This window comes from Rana temporaria, chromosome 13, assembly GCF_905171775.1.
Source record: "Rana temporaria chromosome 13, aRanTem1.1, whole genome shotgun sequence".
Lineage (NCBI taxonomy): Eukaryota > Metazoa > Chordata > Amphibia > Anura > Ranidae > Rana > Rana temporaria.
Window position 1 is genome coordinate 67,132,182 of NC_053501.1, and position 19,650 is coordinate 67,151,831.

Genomic DNA, 19,650 nt, shown 5'->3' on the forward strand with positions numbered 1-19,650 from the left:
ACAGTCAGTCTGAGCTCCCAGCACAGCCAGAAAACTGACCATGCTGGGATATCTGAGCTTTCATGCCTAGCGTGGTTAGTTTGAAATAGAAAAACAGGGGGACTGGCAGAATCACCAGGTATTTCACACAAAGGAAGCAATACAAAGAGAACAGGATATTTTTTAACACAAGTAGATGGAACAACAGGCACATATTAGTAATATGAATGCTGGAGTAATATATTCTTTATACACCGTGCCACAAGCTGCTAGGAATCTGGGGCATCCAAGGTTCTCTACATTGCCCAAAGTACATTGACTTGGTGAAGCTTCTAGCAGAGTATAATTATTGTCACAGATATCTTTCATAAGAAAAACAAACTTTCTCATCTTGCCTTTGTATGAAACACCCTGCTAAGAAGTATTACGCTAAACTGTATGAGGCCATCCATAGCTAGTAGGAGCCTATGCTGCCTAATACAAAAGTTTCAGCAAGAGCCTTAGAAGCAGAGTGAGTATTTTCCATGCCGGTAATTAATTGTTCATAAATATTCATATCTGCCTAGATGATGGAAACTTCATGCAGATGTGCAAGAACATAAACAAAGAATATTAATATACACTTGCAAGTGTGGCCATGCATGAGCAGGTCTCTTCCAGGAGACAGATGCAACATGCCTATAATGGTGCAGAGATGTTTGTCGGGGAAAAACGAGAACAATCCCTGAGAAACCTCAGAGCTTTGCAAGGCAATAACAGAACTCTACATGGGACAGTGAGCCTTCCAAGGCCCCCAACGCGGCCCAGTTAGCAAAAGCACACTGGTGTAGTCAGTCGCTTTACATTGCAGGTAATATCAGCAATTGCTCTGAATCTCTCTATATGAAGAACATTAGAATCATTTATGCCTTTGTGGTCACCTTTTCTAAAATAATTACGTATTTTTCATATTCTTACTATATAAGGTGATTTACCACCTGTAGCCTTTTCTTAGACAGTGAGAGCACAGTCTACAAGAGAAGGGATAAAACATTGACTACATAAGCAGACAGGGGACAGTCACTGCTTCCAGCACAAAACCAAAAATATATTACACATTTTTTTTCTTAAATATATAAAGATGAGGTTGTGACCAATATGTCAAGCCTTAACCACTAGACCTCTAGAAGGTGGGGGGTGTCCTACAGACGGTCGGTCATCCACTACATCTAGGTTCTGGGTGGGCAGCGCTCCCACGGGCCGCGGGTGGGCGTCTCTCCCTCCTCTGCTTCACGTGCGTCTCCTCCCTCCTCCTCCTAGGCATCCAATAGGATTGCCTGTCCTTTCAACCAATCGAGTGACAGGTCTCAGACCCACTTCCTATTTGTCCAGAAGGAGGATCAGTATGAGAATAGCGAATATTCATTCGCTATTCTCACACAACTGGGTGCTTATAAGACCTCCACCATCTAATATGTGTGCAGGGACCGTGAGTGGAAATTAACTTACTGCTTCTGGAATGATGGTTGAGGTCTAATAAGGAGGATTTATTTACAAGGCTCAGCTTATTCTGTTATCTGGTGAGTGTGAACCCCAGAGGGGAAGTGTATCTCACTTTTGTGGTGAAGATTGGGAGTTGGTGTAGGGTGCACTACTATTTCAACCCTAGAAGCACTTACCACTATCTGAATTTTGATCTACGAAACCACTTTGGAACTTTCCATCATTTATCCATTTTTTATTTATGTAGCGCTACCCCTCAGGAGCCGCTGGTTGATTTGGGATCGGCGTATTAAGTTACCTCTAATCGTTGTCTAGGGTGATAGTAGTGAGTAGAGCAGTAAACGAATGTCCAATCAGCGAAATAGGTTTTCTGAATGCTTTATTTCTCGACCCAACACGACCAACATCAACTTGAGGTAGAACAGGAAAGGTTGATGAAGTAAAGAACTTTGCGGTATCAGGCTTGGATGAAGAAAAAAGCAATCCTGCTTTCAGCAATAGTAGTACAGTTCGTCGCCACTCCAGCCAGAGTGGGTGAAGTGCCCCCGGACAGACCCCTGCCACAGGCCTGGCAGCCAAAGTGTCACTTTAAGGATGCTGGGAGGAGCAGGTCTCTGTCACAGACCTGGCTCTGATGGGGCCTCTGCCACAGGCCTAGAACTTGGATGAGCTAAATAGTTGAGCTTATCCTCCCAGTAAATTTGCGCTAGGGTCACCGGTTGACAGTGGAAGTGTACCTGTCAGTGTCCCCGTTACCCGATCCCCGATGGTTCGTTCCAGCCCTTTTGGACAACCTGCCTCCGGGGTCTCCTTGAGCCGATCCCCCACCGAACGGCATACAGCCTGGGATCTCCTCAGTAGAAGGGGGACCCAGTCAGTCACTGGGGCCCCTTTGTGGGATCAGTTGCTCCAGGCCAGGAGGGCCCAGAGTCTGGAACTCCGCGTTGTGCGCGACCCCAGGCCAGGTAGGCCATAGTAGTGGGGCCCGCGATGTGCGCACACCCTAAAGATGGGTGCCGCACCCGTAACCAGGAACCCGCGAAGAACCAAGAACAACGGCTTCCGCCACAGAAATACTCCTCCCCAGCATGCCCCTCGAGGGAAAACGCCTCTAATTGGCTGCTGAGGAAAAGTGGCTCCGTCTGGACCTCTCTGGTGCCACCTGCCGCCCAGAGATGGTACCGCATCCCTAGAACGCAGTCTGACCCACAGAACAATCCAGATTTGGCGACAGCCAAATTTAACATAATTCGGAATGAGAGCAAATTATCTCTCTCATTCCCCCACTAACTTTAGCGTAGTGCCCTTACTGAAAGTAAGGGGGCGCTACATTTACCCATGTGATTTTGGACTTTATCCATCTTTAGCGCTGTTTTATCATATTTCATATTTACCCTAATATATATTTTTTTAATTTTGACTTTCTTAGTCTTGACCATAATAAATATAGAAAGAGCATGCAAACAAATCCATTCCTTTAAATAGCATCTTGGCATAAACTATTCATTAATATAGGAGACGGTGATGAAAAGTTTGCGGAAGTTAGACTGTGAAAGATCCTGTTTTTGTCTTCCAGCACAGGGTTAATGTCTTGGCTGAATGTCTTTGAACAAGTGAGAGGAGGGGGAGAGGGCTGAGATTCTCCTGTGCATCTCCCCTACATCCTGCCCTCACACCCCAGCTAAGGGAAAGTAATGGAAGAGTATTGATCTCCGCCTGTTAATGAATTGCTCAGCTTTTGAGAATTGCATTCTTAATCACCCCCCTCCTCCTCTCCCACAATCTCCGATGTCACACTGGAGGCCTGTAAACAGAGTGAGAACATCTCTCGTACCAAAAACATTAACACAACTGCGTTCAACACGCTCATTTCTAAACTCTCTTTTTTATGTTCGTTTTCTTACATATGCACCGAACGAATACATTCAAAAAGCAATATTTACCCTAGAAAGCTAAAATGTATGTATAAAAGCTGCCATTACCTAATGTCCAATCATGCGCTCATTCTGTACATACATATTTATATGTACAAGAATGTCGGCATAATCCGCCAACATTTTTAGTGTTCTTTTACACATTAATATACAGTAAAAGTTGATGATGTTTGACATAGTATTCTGAAGGAAGCTGATGCTAGGTAACAATTGTGAATTTCTTCACTTTGACTATAATGGTGTTGTTCATGTGGCCAGCTAATTGCTGCATGCTTTTCTGAAAATATAGCTGCAGACAGCATAGTAGCCCTAGAAATGGCACTCAAAATCTATTCTGTTGATGGTATGCTAAATCCACATTCCAAACCCTCATTGCAAGAGCAGGGTTCAAGTCCTGGGCTACTAGCCAGGCCTCAAGGGCTACACTCCCTTTATCCCAAAAAAAAGACATAGCAGTCGTGGTGGGGACACTTATCAACTCCAGACTTGACTACGCAAATGCCCTCTATCTTGGACTCCCAAAATACCAAATCACTCGTCCGCAAGTCGTTCAAAATACGGCCGCTCGACTTGTGACTGGGAAAAAAACATGGGAATCAATCTCACCTTCGTTGAGATCCCTTCATTGGTTGCCCGTAAAAGACAGAATCACTTTCAAAGCACTCTGTCTAACACATAAGTGTATTCTGGGAAATGCCCCCCAATATCTATGCGAGAAACTAAAAGCTCACAACACCAATCACGTTCTGCGATCCACCAACCAAAATCTACTCCAGATACTCCAAAGGAGAACGAAGATTTGCAGTCCAAGGACCTAGACTGTGGAACGCTCTACCAACCACCATCCAATATATAAGTTTCTCACTCACTCACTCACTCACCTATTTGCCCCACCCAACCCTGACTCTGCCCTGTCCATCAATTTAGCCTGCCCATGTCCATCAATGCAGCCTGCCCGTGTCAACCAATGCAGCCTGCCTGTGCCCACCAATGCAGCCTGGCCATGCCCACCAATGCAGCATGGCCATGCCCACCAATGCAGCCTGCCCCTGCCCACCAATGCAGCTTGCATGTGCCCACCAATGCAGCCTGCCTGTGCAGGGGAAGAGAGGAACAGGAGACTGAACCAGATGATCAGAGCATGGGGAACACAGCGATATCAGCTTTCATTTCAATTGCTGTATGTTCCCGCTGCTTGCCGCCTCATACAGCCCCGGTTCCTGGCTGGGAAACTTTGATAGACAGATCACCCATCCGGGATTGGATGGGTGATCTGTCAATCAAAGTTCCTGGCCAGGGGGTGGGGCTGTAAGTGACAGCGAGTGCAGGGAACATAAAGCAATTGAAACAAAAGCTGTTACCGCTGTGTTCCCGGTGCTCTAATCATTCGGGCGGCTCTCGTCTCTCTTCTCCACTGCGATCGCTGGGAGAAGGACTCCCATTCAACACCGCCTACTGGCGGTGCTCGCCCCCCCCCCCCCCCCCACTCCCAGTCAGCCCTTTCTCGCCAGCCCTCAAATTCCACTCACAAAATGCAAGCAGGCGAGTGGAATTTTTGAAGGCTGCCCTAGAGTATTGAAGGGTTAAACCCCTATCAGATTATTTTTACTTGTCTTTGTCCTACTAGGGAGACTTACCACTTTTGTGACTTGAGCTCCTCTTTAAATGCTGACATATATCTACCCACATTTTGTAATGGCTAAAGGTGAATGAACTTATCTGCGCAGTATCCGATCGTACCCAGATTTTCTGATCATAAAATAAAGAGGAGCGCAGTTGTATCTGTACTAAGTTAATTAAGTTACCCGGAACAAATAGAACACAGAAAACACACAAAAATATGGCAACTTACAATAATAATAAAACTAGCACAGCATAAAATTGCACATGGAGATCATACAGGCACTTACAGGAGTCATTAAATTGGGTTATCTGTAAAATATCACTTTAATAACCTCAAACAGTCGTCAGTAGGAATGGAATGGAGACTGACATACTTGTTCCAAAAGAGATTCAGTTGTGAAGTTTGAGAAGTGAAACTGTTCTCATTAATCAGTAAAACTGTATTTTCCACAGGACGTTTGAGTGAGAACAATTTGGCAAGCTATAATAAATACTGTAACTTGAAACAAAACCTTTTAAACAGTTTTGAAAAGTGGCAGATTAATTTTTTTCACATGATTAATTCTCAAGCGGTCGTAGGAGGAGTTCATTATCTTTTTTTATCTTCTTTTCATTTCACAATTACTAGAAATGTCATTTCAGCCGTCGAGTACAATGGACATCACATGTCTATACGAGCAATATTCAAATGACACCATCAGCAGTGTTCATGAAAATCAGCCTTTATCTAGACCACGTCACATTTCTTCCGTCTTGCCCTGATGTTGATCTCATTTGATGAATTGCAGACTGATTGTTAGTGCAGTTCTCACCTCTGCCTGATAATGGAATCCCTTCTAGAATAATGTGAGCGTGTCCATGCTATAGCTTCTAGCCATGATGGACATCTGCATTACCAATTGACCATCGGAGACTTTACATATATACATCGACCACAAACTTCTCATGTCTGGACTGTGTTCAAAATCCATTCTTCATTTCATTGCCTCTTCTTTCCTGGTAGTCTATTTGGACTTGGTTCTGTTGAACAATCACATCAGTGCCATAAGGGTATACAGTACATTGTGTTACATTTGCCTTCTTGTGAATGGACACAATATGCTACCCCTGGTTGAAAGTGTCATTAAACCCAAATCATAAACAGTCAATGCATGCTATATTTCATTAGGGTTTATTTACTAGAGCTGGAGAGTGCAAAATCGGCCTCAATTCTGCATGGAAAACCTATCAGTTTCCAGGTTTTATTGTCAATGTTAAATTGAACAACCTGAGGTTAGAAGCACAGCTGCAACAGTCTCACTTGGCCACTACAGCATTCATTTTCTGTAGATTGCAAAAAGCCTAGTAGATCCTGCTGTTCAGTGTTCCTCCTTCCTTGTCTATGTCCCCGCTACAGCATCAGATTGTGTAGACCAGCCATTGCCACATCTACTGAGCATGCTCCAGTTTCAGTTCCCTTCTATTCTGTTAATTTCTTATTTTCTTTAATCTGCGCAGTTTACGTGACTATAGAGTCACACATGTGGGCGTACAGACATTGGTAAATGACACTCCTCTCCCTCCCCCTCCCTCCATGACCTCGTATTGCTAAAAACTATGGGGCAGATTCACGTACAGCCGCACAGCTAGTGTATCTAGCTAATTTGCATACTCAACGCGGAATTCGACGGAAGCACCACCTAGCGGTCAAAAAAAAATGCAGTTTAGATCCGACGGCGTAAGAGACTTACGCCTGTCGGATCTAATGGATATCTATGCGTAACTGATTCTAAGAATCAGTCGCATAGATACGACGGCGCAACGCAGAGATACGACGGCGTATCTGGAGATACGCCGTCGTATCTGGAGATACGCCGTCGTATCTCGGTTGTGAATCTGGGCCTATGTGAGCAGGATATAAGATGTTGATGATGAAGGCTTCACCTCTCTGTAATGCCCTGTACACACGATCGGTTCGTCTGATGAAAACGGACTGATGGACCGTTTTCATTGGACGAAACGATCGTGTGTGGGCCCCATCAGTTTTTTTCCCATCGGTAAATAAAAATAGAACCTGTTTTAAAATTTTCGTTTTGGTTAAAAAACTATAGAAAAAAACGATCGTCTGTGGGGAAATCCATCGGTCAAAAATCCACGCTTGCTCAGAATCAAGTCAACGCATGCTCGGAAGCATTGAACTTAATTTTTCTCTGCACGTCGTTGTGTTTTTTACGTCACCGCGTTGGACACGATCAGATTTTTAACCAATGGTGTGTAGGCAAGACTGATGAAAGTCAGCTTCATCGGATATCCGATGAAAAAATCCATTGGTTCGTTTTCATCAGACTAACCGATCGTGTGTACAGGGCATTAGTCTCAGCACATACACACAATAGACACAGGCTGGAGGGGCGTGACACAGCCTGTGATTGGTAGAGCCTTCTCTAGATCTCTTTACAGTGTGAACAAAGTGAAAGATCTTGTCAGTCAACTTAAAATTCACTTACACCATGGTATTGCCAAATAATAAACATTTGCTTTGATATATAGGTTTGTTATAAACGTTAAAACACTGTAATGCTATTAATTATTTATTTTGATTCTCTATATTGGAAATCCTTTTTTTGTGTCATACTGTATGATCTGCACAAAACCAATCAGTGCTGTGTAGACACAGATTCATAGCCCAGACGTCCTTTGCTGCTATAGAACATATGTCAGCAGAGTAGTAGAAACAGCAATGATAAAATAAGGTATAAGATGCTTTTTATATTACATTAAAATACGGTGGCCTGATCTTATGCATTAATTGAAGGGGTAATGGCATTAAACATTGCATGCTTAGTATCACTTTAATGGTTTTCTTTGACCAAATTTATCTTTCATCCAGCTCAGTTGCCTTTATACGACACACGAACATCTGGCCTTGACAATCATTTTCATAGTGCAATTGATAGAGCTGTCCTCGTGACTGTTTTGGAATTGGCTGTGTCAGAGGACAGTACAGCTAAGAAGCCACTAAATAGTAAGTTCTGTTGGTTTTACTATAGAAAGTTATCAAGGGATAACGTGCACGTGTTTTGGACATTACATTTGGCTGTAGAAAAATATATTTTGTAGTTAGGTAAAGAAACACTTTAAAGCAACTGTTAACAGTAGAAACAGTCATATTATAACTATTTAGCTTACAAACAACTTACTAGTACATAATCAATAAAGAAAATATGCTGCAGTCCACCCACCATGTTCTCAGCTATTCTCACCACTGGGTCCTGCCGTCTTACCTTGTAAAGCTCAAAGAAGAAGCGAAGCCAGACATATCAGACACCTCTGCTCTTCCCTTGCATTCCTATACATTTATGTATAGAAGACATGAAGGACCCATTCCCTCTACATTGATTGATTACTTTTTATTGAACTATATGTTAGTCTACACATTCTTGCCTTCCTTTGAAAGGTGTCAATGCTCTCTGCATATTTCAGGGGAGGTGTATTAGAGATGGAAATAGGGGCTTAGTGTCATGGATATGCAATACTCTGGCAGCTTACCTGTTTCCATCTGTCCATTAGAGGCCCGAATCTGTTCTGGGTACCTTCTTATTTCCTCTCCTTCCTGTATGGCCCCACCCAGGCCATCCCAGGAAGTCTATATTAACTGTTGCACTACAGGCCTGCAGTGCTGTTTAACAGTGTTGTTTGCTTAAGTTCCTGTCCCTCGGTTACCCTAGTCTGCCTGTTGCCCTGACCTCGGCTTACCCATCACTACCGTTTTTCCTGTTTGCTGCTTCCACTCTCTCTCTGCGGAGCGTGACCTAGGGGGTCCCAGGGGTCGCAACCTGGATCCAGCTGCGGCGAAGGCCATCCTCACCACTAGAGGCTCTGGTGAACACAAAGCTGGGTCTTAGACTCCACGCCCTGGGCGATCTTGGGTTCATGCTTCCTCTCTGATAGCAGCAGTCGGCTATAGGGTTCACTACCCTGTGGTGCATCCCTGACCCCAACGGGGTGCACTTGTCACCTGGCCACAGGTGACTTGACACTTAGCTGCTGACTTTTGATTAGGGGTTGTAAAGGTACAATTTTTTTTTTACTAAATAGCTTCCTTTACCTTAGTGCAGTCCTCCTTCACTTACCTCATCCTTCCATTTTGCTTTTAAATGTCCTTATTTCTTCTGAGAAATCCTCACTTCCTGTTCTTCTGTCTGTAACACCACACAGTAATGCAAGGCTTTCTCCCTGGTGTGGAGTGTCATGCTCGCCCCTCCCTTGGACTACAGGAGTACAGGAGAGTGAGTCCAAGGAAGGGGGCGAGCACGACACTCTACACTCTACACCAGGGAGAAAGTCTTGCATTACTGTGTGGAGTTACAGACAGAAGAACAGAAAGTGAGGATTTCTCAGAAGAAATAAGGACATTTAAAAGCAAAATCGAAGCATGAGGTAAGTGAAGGAGGACTGCGCTGAGGTAAAGGAAGCTATTTAGAGAATAAAAATGGTACCTTTACAACCCCTTTAAGTCGAAATTTGCTTATCAATAGCAACATGTTTAGTCTGCTGAGGCAGTACATTTTAGAAAAGGAAGCATGACTAAAAGGCTCATTGTATGTGGTATACGTCATTGTGAAATAGAAACGTTCTCTTTAAATCAGTCAATGACCTGATTTTATGAAAAGGAATTCTGATGATTAATTTGAGCACTTGACTGCCTGTCTATAAAGACTGCTGTGTAAATCACAGAGCGAAGTGCCAGTCCGATGGACCACAGAGTTAAATAGATAATTTTTCTACAGATGAGAAGCAAAGTTTATTTTTAAAGACTAAGTCCACCTTTTGCATAAAAGTCGTAAATACATTGATCTTTTGATCAATATGCATGTACCACTTTTTTGCATTGAAGCCTCCAGAGTACAGGCTTAAGTAATGTTAGCCCTAGCCTCCGGTCCATACGTTGGTAAGGACATGGGCTGGAGGTAGTGGTAGCTGGACTAAGGCCCCGTACACACGACCGAGTTTCTCGGCAGAATTCAGCCAGAAACTCGATCGGAAACGTATTCTGCCGAGAAACCCGGTCGTGTGTACACTTTTGGCCGAGGAAACCGACGAGGATCTCGTCGAGCCAAATAGAGAACATGTTCTCTATTTCCTCGTTAGTCAATGAGGAAACTTGGCTCGCCGAGATCCTCGGCGGCTTCACAAGGAACTCGACGAGCAAAACGATGTGTTTTGCCAGTCGAGTTTCTCGGACGTGTGTACGGGGCCTGAAAGAAAGTGATAAAGAGGGATCACAGACAAACAGTTTATTTGTCATTGGGGCAAATGAGACGTGTAGTAATTTACTGGGAGCGATCCCAATGAGTGGATGATCTGGCCATGCAGTTTTGGTTCGAAGGGATGTATTTTACCATATTTCATGTAACACCCTAAATATGATTATAACATGATACACGGTCCAAAACCTGGCCTTCAAGCCTTAATCACAAGTCTTCTTATATTTGTTGCACAATAATACAGAGCCAGTGGATGCAAACAAACACAGAGCTAGAGTGTACATTTGCTATGCAGATAAGGTCTTGGACAGATAGGAATCCAAGAACCCAGCGGGACAAGACAATGAACTGAACCACCCTTCTTAATAACAAACTGCAGATAATGCTGTAGGCTTTTTATGTTGGTTATAAAGAATATTTAAATAATAGAATAGTTCATTAAGGTTAATTTTGTTAACAAAAAAAAAAAACTCCAAGTGTTATCTAATGTTGGGAGAGTTCCCTAGTACTACTTAGGAGAGCATGAGCCATCAAGCAGAAATCTCTGATGCAAGCAGTTTTTTGTCACACAGGCATAGGTTCGCCTAGTTTAAAAAATATGAATAATAACATCTGGGGTAGACTGTTACAGAGAGGTGTCTAAACTGGGAGAACAAAAGGAAAAATAACTCGTTCTTGTATGCTACCAAGCTTCTTCCAGTAAAGCCATAAACTGTTGGAGCTCAGTGAAGTTTTTCACTATCAATAAAGAAGCTTTGATAGATGCAGTGATTCATACCTGAAGAACACCCAACTATATGCGTTATATCAATAGGATTTAAGTTTGTTGAGTTTGATGTCCATTCCTATGAATGGGGGATAACTCATGCCTCGTACACACGTACAGGATTTCCGAGGGGAAAGCCGAGAACCTGCTCGGTTCAGTCTTTCCCCTACACACGGCCAGTTTTCCAGACAGGAAAACTGCGATGGAGCTTTGGCCGGGAACCCCGGCTGTGTGCATGCTCCATTGCAGTTTTTCCCATAGGAAAACCGCCAGATTTCCCAGCGGGAAAAAAAGAGAACTGGTTCTCTTTTTTTGGCCGGCGGTTTTTGGATAGTTTTCCAATCGGAAAGCATACACACGGCCAGGATTCCCGGCCAAAAGCTCTCCTCGCAGTTTTTCCATCGGGAAAACTGATTGTGTGTACGATGCTTTAGAAGAGGCCCTGCTGGCCCCAGTCTGGCAAACCTGCTGCTGTGGTAAAAACTAGCCGATAGTCTACCATTCTTTTGCTTTAAAATTCAGTATAAGGCCTCATGCACATTAAGCTTAAACACTCAAAAACCTAAACAAGTCTAAACACCTGTGCAAAACGCAGTTTTATGTGTGTGTTTTAAGCATCTTTTCTCCTGCAAGGAGAAAAGGCGTTCAGAGGAGCTAAGCAAGCACAGTGTGAATGAGGACTAAAGGAGCACTGTTATAAGATAATTTTAACTGCAACTGGTTATAAGTGAAGTTCTCCACCCAACTGTATGCCCTAGATACACTCCTATAAGTTTCCAGTCTGCAATATATGGAGATTTTCCTCTGGTCAACCATAGATAGTTCTTTTTTGATAATTTAAGATTTTTTTTTGCCTTTTACAACAATCTTTAAGTTTATTGGTTTTTAGCATTTGTAAAGAAACGTTTGTCTCTGGAAGTAAGACATAAGGAAGTAAGACAAGTCTCTGGAAGTATAAATGTTATAAATGTTAAATCAGTCAGCTTCTAATGAGGAGATCCCTTTTAGGAATGTTAACAAATAATTCAGCTTGATGGAAATTTTGGTTGACATTTGAGGACCTGAAATAATTTGTGTAAGGGACAGGAACCTGGCTTGGATCAATAGGCAAGTGCAGCTTGCTTCTAGGGGCATTCATGTGCATTTGTGAGACTGAAGCCTCGTACACACAGTCAGTCCATCCGATGAGAACGGTCTGAAGGACAGTTGTCTTAGGTTAACCGATTAAGCTGACTGATGGTCCGTCACGTGTACACACCATAGGTTAAATAACCGATTGTGTCAGAGCACGGTCACGTAAAACACAACAACGTGCTGAAAAATACGAAGTTCAATGCTTCCAAGCATGCGTCGACTTGATTCTGAGCATGTGCAGGTTTTTAACCGATGGTTTTGCATACTAACGATCGGTTTTGACCTATCGGTTAGGAATCCATCAGTTAAATTTTAAAGCAAGTTTTCTTTTTTTTAACCGAAGGTTAAATAACCAATGGCGCCCACACACGATCGGTTTGGACCGATGAAAACGGTCCATCAGACCGTTTTAATTGGTTTAACCTATCGTGTGTACGAGCCTTTAAGCTTTTCATTGATAGGTGCATTCAACCTGCCTTGACCATCCTTCTCACCTGCAGTTGTCATTCTTCTACGCTACATCAACCCATTTCAATCTGTTTTCACATTGACATAGGCAGAGGGCAGTTCTGACACAAAGTAGAGTTTGCTGACAAAGATCATTTGAACCATTGATATTGGATATTTCATTAAATTAAAGAAAGTATATTCCTGTATGTGTCCACACATGCTCTACAAAACTCCAGACCAAGTTCACTGTATGCACAAGGTGATATACCTCAGCTAAATCAGAACATCTTCTTCTCCATCAATTTTTATCAGATTAATATTAAGTATGGGTAGGGAACAGCACCCAATGACATACGAAGAAGGTGACAAATCCTTTCCCTTTTCAGAGTTGCTTGTGCTTCAGCACATTCTGCCCCTGACCTCTACAGCAATCAAAGGGTTAGCAAGCTGCGGGAGAAAGCGAAATAAGATGTTAAATGGCTTCCCGCAATTTGCAATAAGATATGTACATGTGTATATATAACATGTGCCTTGGTTTCTGCTTTTTACCTGGCTGATCCAAATTATAGCTTAATTAGAGACAATCTTTGGAAATGGATTCATGGTAATAAACAGATTGAACTGAGGAATCGGCGCAGTAAAAAGTTCAAAATTAATAAGTGGCAGATGTGGGAGCGTAATTTGTATTTGAACAAACACACTCTGATGGCTGGGGAGTTTTTGTAATTATTATTTTTTTTAATTTACATATCTAAACTTTTAAGTGGAATTCTAATCATACCTCGTGCACGTCTGCATAAGAAGAGCTGCCTATTCCCAGCAGCTGTGTGCCTGGGCTGCTGTGTGCGCTGAGCTGTGTCTGCGCTCCCTGTGTGCCCTGAGACGGAATTTTTGCGAGTTTTTCTTTGGCCTTTTCTCCTCTGATCTGCTGTCAGCACTGGTGCCTAAACCCTTGCTCTGTTTTAACCTATTAGGATAGGGCCGCATGATACAAGCTTTGTGCCAAGACAAATTTCCAAGTTTCGCTGTAACAAAATTAAAATAGTCATCGGCACGCGTTTAGGATTTGCTCTCACAGGTGGGTAACCAGGATTGTAAATGTGGTCATGTTCATGATACGCGAAAAATGTTCAACGGGCACGGACAGAGCTGCCATTGTGAAGATTTACTACAGATCGCTTTTGTTTAGCCAGTGGTTTCTATGTCAAAGTTAGTTTTACTATTTTTCATGCAACGTGCTTTGTTTAATAGTACTAGAGTAGTAGTAAAGCCTCAACTTTGATTGTAGAACAGGCCAATCAATGATTTATTTCCAAGAAATACAGAAAGACGCACGCTACTGTTTGTTTACAGCGGCATACGCTGTCTTTCTCCTTGTAGCCTATTTGAACTTCCGGTAAGGAAGTGCTCCTGATATATCTAATGTTAGTCAGTCATCTGATTAGTCCCATCAGTCATCGCGCTTCTCCATCATTGATGAAATTTGCCCAAGGTGAGAATGTGGCCGACACTTGGGAGTCATTGTCAATCACGTTCAATGGGAGGAGGAGCAGAGGTGTGTCTGTTCTCCTCTCCAGTGACCAGATGCAAAGGCAGCATATGCATATTGGCAGGGCTTTTTTTCAGCAGGAATGTGGGGGAACGCAGTTCCGGCACCTCTGGCACTAAATGTATGTAGGGGCATTAGGTGTGCTGCAGTGGTGTCACTAGAGGGGGCATAGGGGGCAATGGCGCCTCCCCCCCAACATTATATTGTGCCCCCTATGTGCCCCCAATTAAAAAAACGGACACCGGGAAGGCATGGGACAGGTATGGACTGAGACGCTTTATTGCTGGCTCCGGCTCCTCCTCCACCTCCTGAGTCTACTCCTGGCCACTGGTTGCTAGAGCTGCCTCACATTTAGCAACCAGTGTGCATGTCAAAAGGATCAGTAGACCTTTAGACCCCTTTCACACTGAAGCGTTTTTACAGCGTTTTAGCGTTAAACATATCGCTATTAAAACGCTCATAAAACGCTCTCCATGCATCTCAATTGACCCTTTCACACTGAGTCCTGCAAGCAGCATCTTTGGAGCAGCTTTTGGGCGCTGAAACAAATGCTCCAAAAACGCCCCTCTCCATTGAAATTAATTGAAAGCGCTGTAAAAGTGTCTTTCCCTTTCACACTGAGACACTGCAAAAACGCTCTAAAAAGTTAGACCCCTTTCACACTGAGGAGTTTTTCAGGCTCTACAGCGCAATTATTCTGTGATTGGCCATAGAGGTCCCGGAGGCAACTTTAAGCCGCGCTGTAAGTTGCTCCAAGTCGCACTGAAGTTGCCTTGCAAAGTCGCGCTGTAAGTCGGGTTGCCCCTGCGTGAACCGGCACTAAGTCCTTTAAACAAAAAGTTACTAAAACAATGTAAACAAAGACAGCTCATTTATAATACCACCAGTGCCTCAGTACTAGCTGATCTTCTCTCTATTGAGTGCAACATCCGCCACTGGAATCTCCAGCATCTGACACTTTGGGGTCTTTTTTTTAAGAATTTGCAGTGTGAATATCTCAAACATTCACAGAGCCATCACAAATAATCCCTGTATTTTGCTTAACCACTTAAGCCCCGGACCTTTAGGCAGCTAAATGCCCAGGCCAGGTTTTGCGATTCGGCACTGCGTCGCTTTAACAGACAATTGCGCGGTCGTGCGACGTGGCTCCCAAACAAAATTGGCGTCCTTTTTTCCCCACATATAGAGCTTTCTTTTGGTGGTATTTGATCACCTCTGCGGTTTTTATTTTTTGCGCTATAAACAAAGATAGAGCAACAATTTTGAAAAAATACAATATTTTTTACTTTTTGATTTAATAAATATCAACATTAAAAAAAAAAAACTTTTTGCTGTAATAAATATCCCCCAAAAACATATATAAAATTTTTTTTCCCTCAGTTTAGGCCGATATGTATTCTTCTACATATTTTTGGTAAAAAAAATCGCAATAAACGTTTATTGATTGGTTTGCGCAAAATTTATAGCGTTTACAAAATAGGGGATATTTTTATTGCATTTTTATAAAAAAAAATTTTTTTTACTACTAATGGCGGCAATCAGCGATTTTTTTCGTGACTGCGACATTATGGCGGACACTTTGAACAATTTTGACAAATTTTTGGGACCATTGTAATTTTCACAGCAAAAAATGCATTTAAATTGCATTCTTTATTGTGAAAATGACAGTTGCAGTTTGGGAGTTAACCACAGGGGGCCCTGAACGTGTTAGGCTTCACCTAGTGTGTGTTTACAACAGTAGGGGGGTGTGGCTGTAGGTCTGATGTCATCGATTGTGTCTCCCCTATAAAGGGGATGACACGATCGATGCGCTGCCACAGTGAAGCACGGCGAAGCCTTGTTTACATACGGCTCTCCCCGTTCTTCAGCTCCGGGGAGCGATCGCGACGGAGCGGCTATAAACGAATAGCCGCGCCGTCGTCCCGGATCGCTCCCCGAGGTAAGCCGCCCGCCACACGCAGCGGGGGGGGGGGGGTCCCGATCGGACCCCCGACCCGCGGAAAGGCAAGGACGTATATATACGCCCATCTGCCTGTCCGTGACATTTTGCGGACGTAAATAGTCGTGCGGCGGGCGTTAAGTGGTTAATATGTTTATTTCCTATTATCAGCTCCATCTAGGGGCTATAATGCAGTATTTTCCTGATTCAGGCATTGCAAGTATTGCATGAAGTTGACGATCATAGAACATAAGTGTGTTAGACCAAATATTCTGATTATTCTTCACAGCTGTGCAAATGATTGGGGCAATTTTTTTATGAACAGATTTTTGGGTACGTTGTGTCCTCGCTGTGCACTGGAGGTCCTCTGTCTCTAATGTCACCAGTGTGTCCCTTCGGAGCTGTAGGGAAATGCATAACTCGACTTTCAAATGCTGTCTTTGTAAACATGTATTTTCCAGCCACACCATCTCTTTAATATGGCAGATGGCCTAATGGACAAATATGGAATGAGAAGCTGAGGCCAAGCTTGAGTTTTAAAGGAAACGTCCAGATTTGCATTTAATTTTAGCAGCCAATGTCTCTGGGTCTACTGGTTGTTCTGACATGTGGTTTTCACTGCGGATAACCTATGTTTATGTATTTTGTATAATATGCTCAGCTTGGATTGTGTGGATTAGTGTCGGGTTTTTCTTAAATGAGAGATTCTATACAACCAGAATACATAGGTTGTTCTCACATAGCATGCACAGGGCAGAGCTAACAGAGCTAACAGAGCTAACACAGTAGCAATCCTTGCAGCAGCTGTGATGCTTGGTGGTGGGGGGGGGGGGGGGGGTAGAAGGGGCCGATGCTGTGCACATCATTTGAGATACTGAGATAATTGCAAGTTACATCATTACTGCCACTGGCCTGCCTGGACAAGACCAGAGCAGAGACTACACAGTATGCATACCCACTCCACTGACCAGGCCTTACCTTATTATTGGCTTTTTTGCATACATTAGGAGTGTAGGTTACACAATGGGGAATAGACTTTTCATTACAATAGGTCCTCCTATTTTAAAGCCCTATTCCAGGCTAAAACAATTTTTTCACTGAACCTCCCTCCCACCCACCTCTAACCCATGCAACTAGGCATTTGTCCCTTGGGAGGGCAAATATATTCATGTAAAGTGACTATGCTCACCTCTTCTCTAACGGTACAAAGTCTGCGAGTGGTCCCGCACTGGCATCTTCTCCCTGACTCCTTCTGTGCGTGCCGGTCTTTGGGAAACTTCATTGGCTGGCGTGGAATGACATAACTCCTTTGCATGCTCAGGGGTCAGTCATCCTGACATACAGGAACTATGCTGGAGATGTGAACTGAGCTGTGCATGCGCAGGAGTTAGTCATTCCAGCATTTAAGGATTGTACCGGCAATGTAAACTGAGCTGTGCATGCGCAGGAGTCAGTCCCCAGCATACAAGGATTCTACCAGCGATGTAAACTGAGTTGTGCATGCACAGGAGTCAGTCATCCTGGCACACACCGATTGTACCAGCAATGTAAACTGAGCTGTGCTTGCACAGATGTTAGTCCCTGGCATATAAGTCAGCAGCTACAAATACTGCAGCTGCTGACTTTTAATATTAGGACACTTACCTGTCCAGGGCACCCGCGATGTAAGCACCCAAAGCCGATCTGTCCCTCGGCTCTCGGGTGCTGTCTCCGCCATCTTGCGGCTTCATTTCCTGGTTCACTACTGTGCATGCGCGAGTCGCGCTGCGCTAACTCAGTGGTCTCTGCTGTCTTCTGGGATCTGTGGGGCTTCCTAGAAGACAGCAGGGGGGCCGGATATGGAGTAGATCGCCGCGGATACTGCAGCGATCTATGCCTGGAAAAGGGAGCAAATACCTGTAGACAAGAATCTGCTCCCCCCTCCCTCATCCCCCCTGAAAGGTGCCAAATGTGACACCGGAGGGGGGGAAGATTCCAAAAAGCGGAAATTCCATTTTTGGGTGGCGCTTTAATCTCCCAATAAGGAAAGGTTTCTTCACCGTAAGAACTGTGAAAATGGGGAATAGACTCTGGTTCTGGCCAGCTCAATAGATTGCTTTAAAAAACGCATTTCTTTCCTAAATGTACATAATATAACTGGGTACTAACATTTATAGGTAAAGTTGATCCAGGGAATATCCGATTGCCTCTCGGGGGGTCAGAAAGGAATATTTTTCCCTGCTGGACCAAATTAGATTATGCTTTGCTGGGGTTTTTTGCCTTCCTCTAGATCAGGGGTCTCCAAACTGTGGCCCTTTTCTAGCCTTTATCCGGCCCTTGGGGCACAATTTCTCCCACTGATATGAGGCTCTATTCCAGGGGTCTCAAACTGGCGGCCCTCCAGATGTTGCAAAACTACAAATCCCATGAGGCATTACAAGGCTGACAGTTAGAAGCATGACTCCCACAGGCAGAGGCATGATGGGACTTGTAGTTTTGCAACAGCTGGAGGGCCGCCAGTTTGAGACCCCTGCTCTATTCCTCCCACTGACACCAACAATGGGGCACTATATCATCCACCGATACCAAAGAAGGGATACTATTCCTCCTACTAATAGGGGGAATACTCCTCCTTCTATTGACCACCAACCCTGAGGCCATTTTTGTTCTCACTGATGCCGGGTCCGTGACATTTTCTTCCCCTGCTGGCCACAATCCGGCCCTCCTAAAGTCTGAAGGGCAATAAAATGGCCCTTTGTTTGAAAAGTTTGGAGACCCCTGCTCTAGATCATAGGATTGTGTATATGGGATTGTATTTTTTTTATTGGTTGAACGTGACGGACGTGTCTTTTTTCAACATGACTAACTATGTAACTATGTAACAGGCCAATAGTCCGTTTCAGTCAGAGCTCTTGATACAAATTTGTTCATAAAATTCACATGGTCCTGAGGAAGCAGGAGTTCCTGCAAAACGCGTAGACCACTTGTGAAGCTATCCGTGGATCCTTGAAAGTGACAAAGCTCTGAACTACTCAGAGGAATTTCTTCCCTTTTTGCTTTAGACATTTTCTTATGGAAATTATGTTTTTAAAGAAATGGTATTGTTTTTATGTGAAATAGAATAATAAAAAAATGTGTATTTTCTATATATATATGTAAGTAGTTTGTATTGTATAACCTTTTCCAGGATTGTGTGTGGTGGGAATGCGGACGGTTATACGTCTCTGTTGGCCCCCCGCTCTCCTATGTATTTTGCATACTGAGGGGTTCAGGTCTGAATGAGAAGATCCAATGTTGTGTGACTTTACTTTAATGACAGGCTTTTTTTGGTAGGACATAGAAATAGTGATCACGCATAATGTTTTTTTTTTTGTCCTTGCTGTAGCTTACATTTAAATACAGTGACACACATAGTGCTACCATTTAGCCATGTTGGCCAGATGAAGGTTAAAGTCTGTATATCTTTGCATTAAAACATTGTACTGTATAGCAGAGAAGTGCTTTCATTTCTCTGCAATGGACACTGTCATAAAAAATGTCTCTTGTTGTTTAAACAAATTAACTTTATT

The 19,650-nt window shown here is 43.5% G+C and overlaps 1 protein-coding gene across 1 annotated transcript in view; it reads left to right on the forward strand.

The window, feature by feature from the left end:
• The window catches only part of NPAS3 (neuronal PAS domain protein 3), a 589,204-nt gene that overhangs the window by 173,559 nt on the left and 395,995 nt on the right, over positions 1 to 19,650 (forward strand). The window lies entirely within an intron of this gene.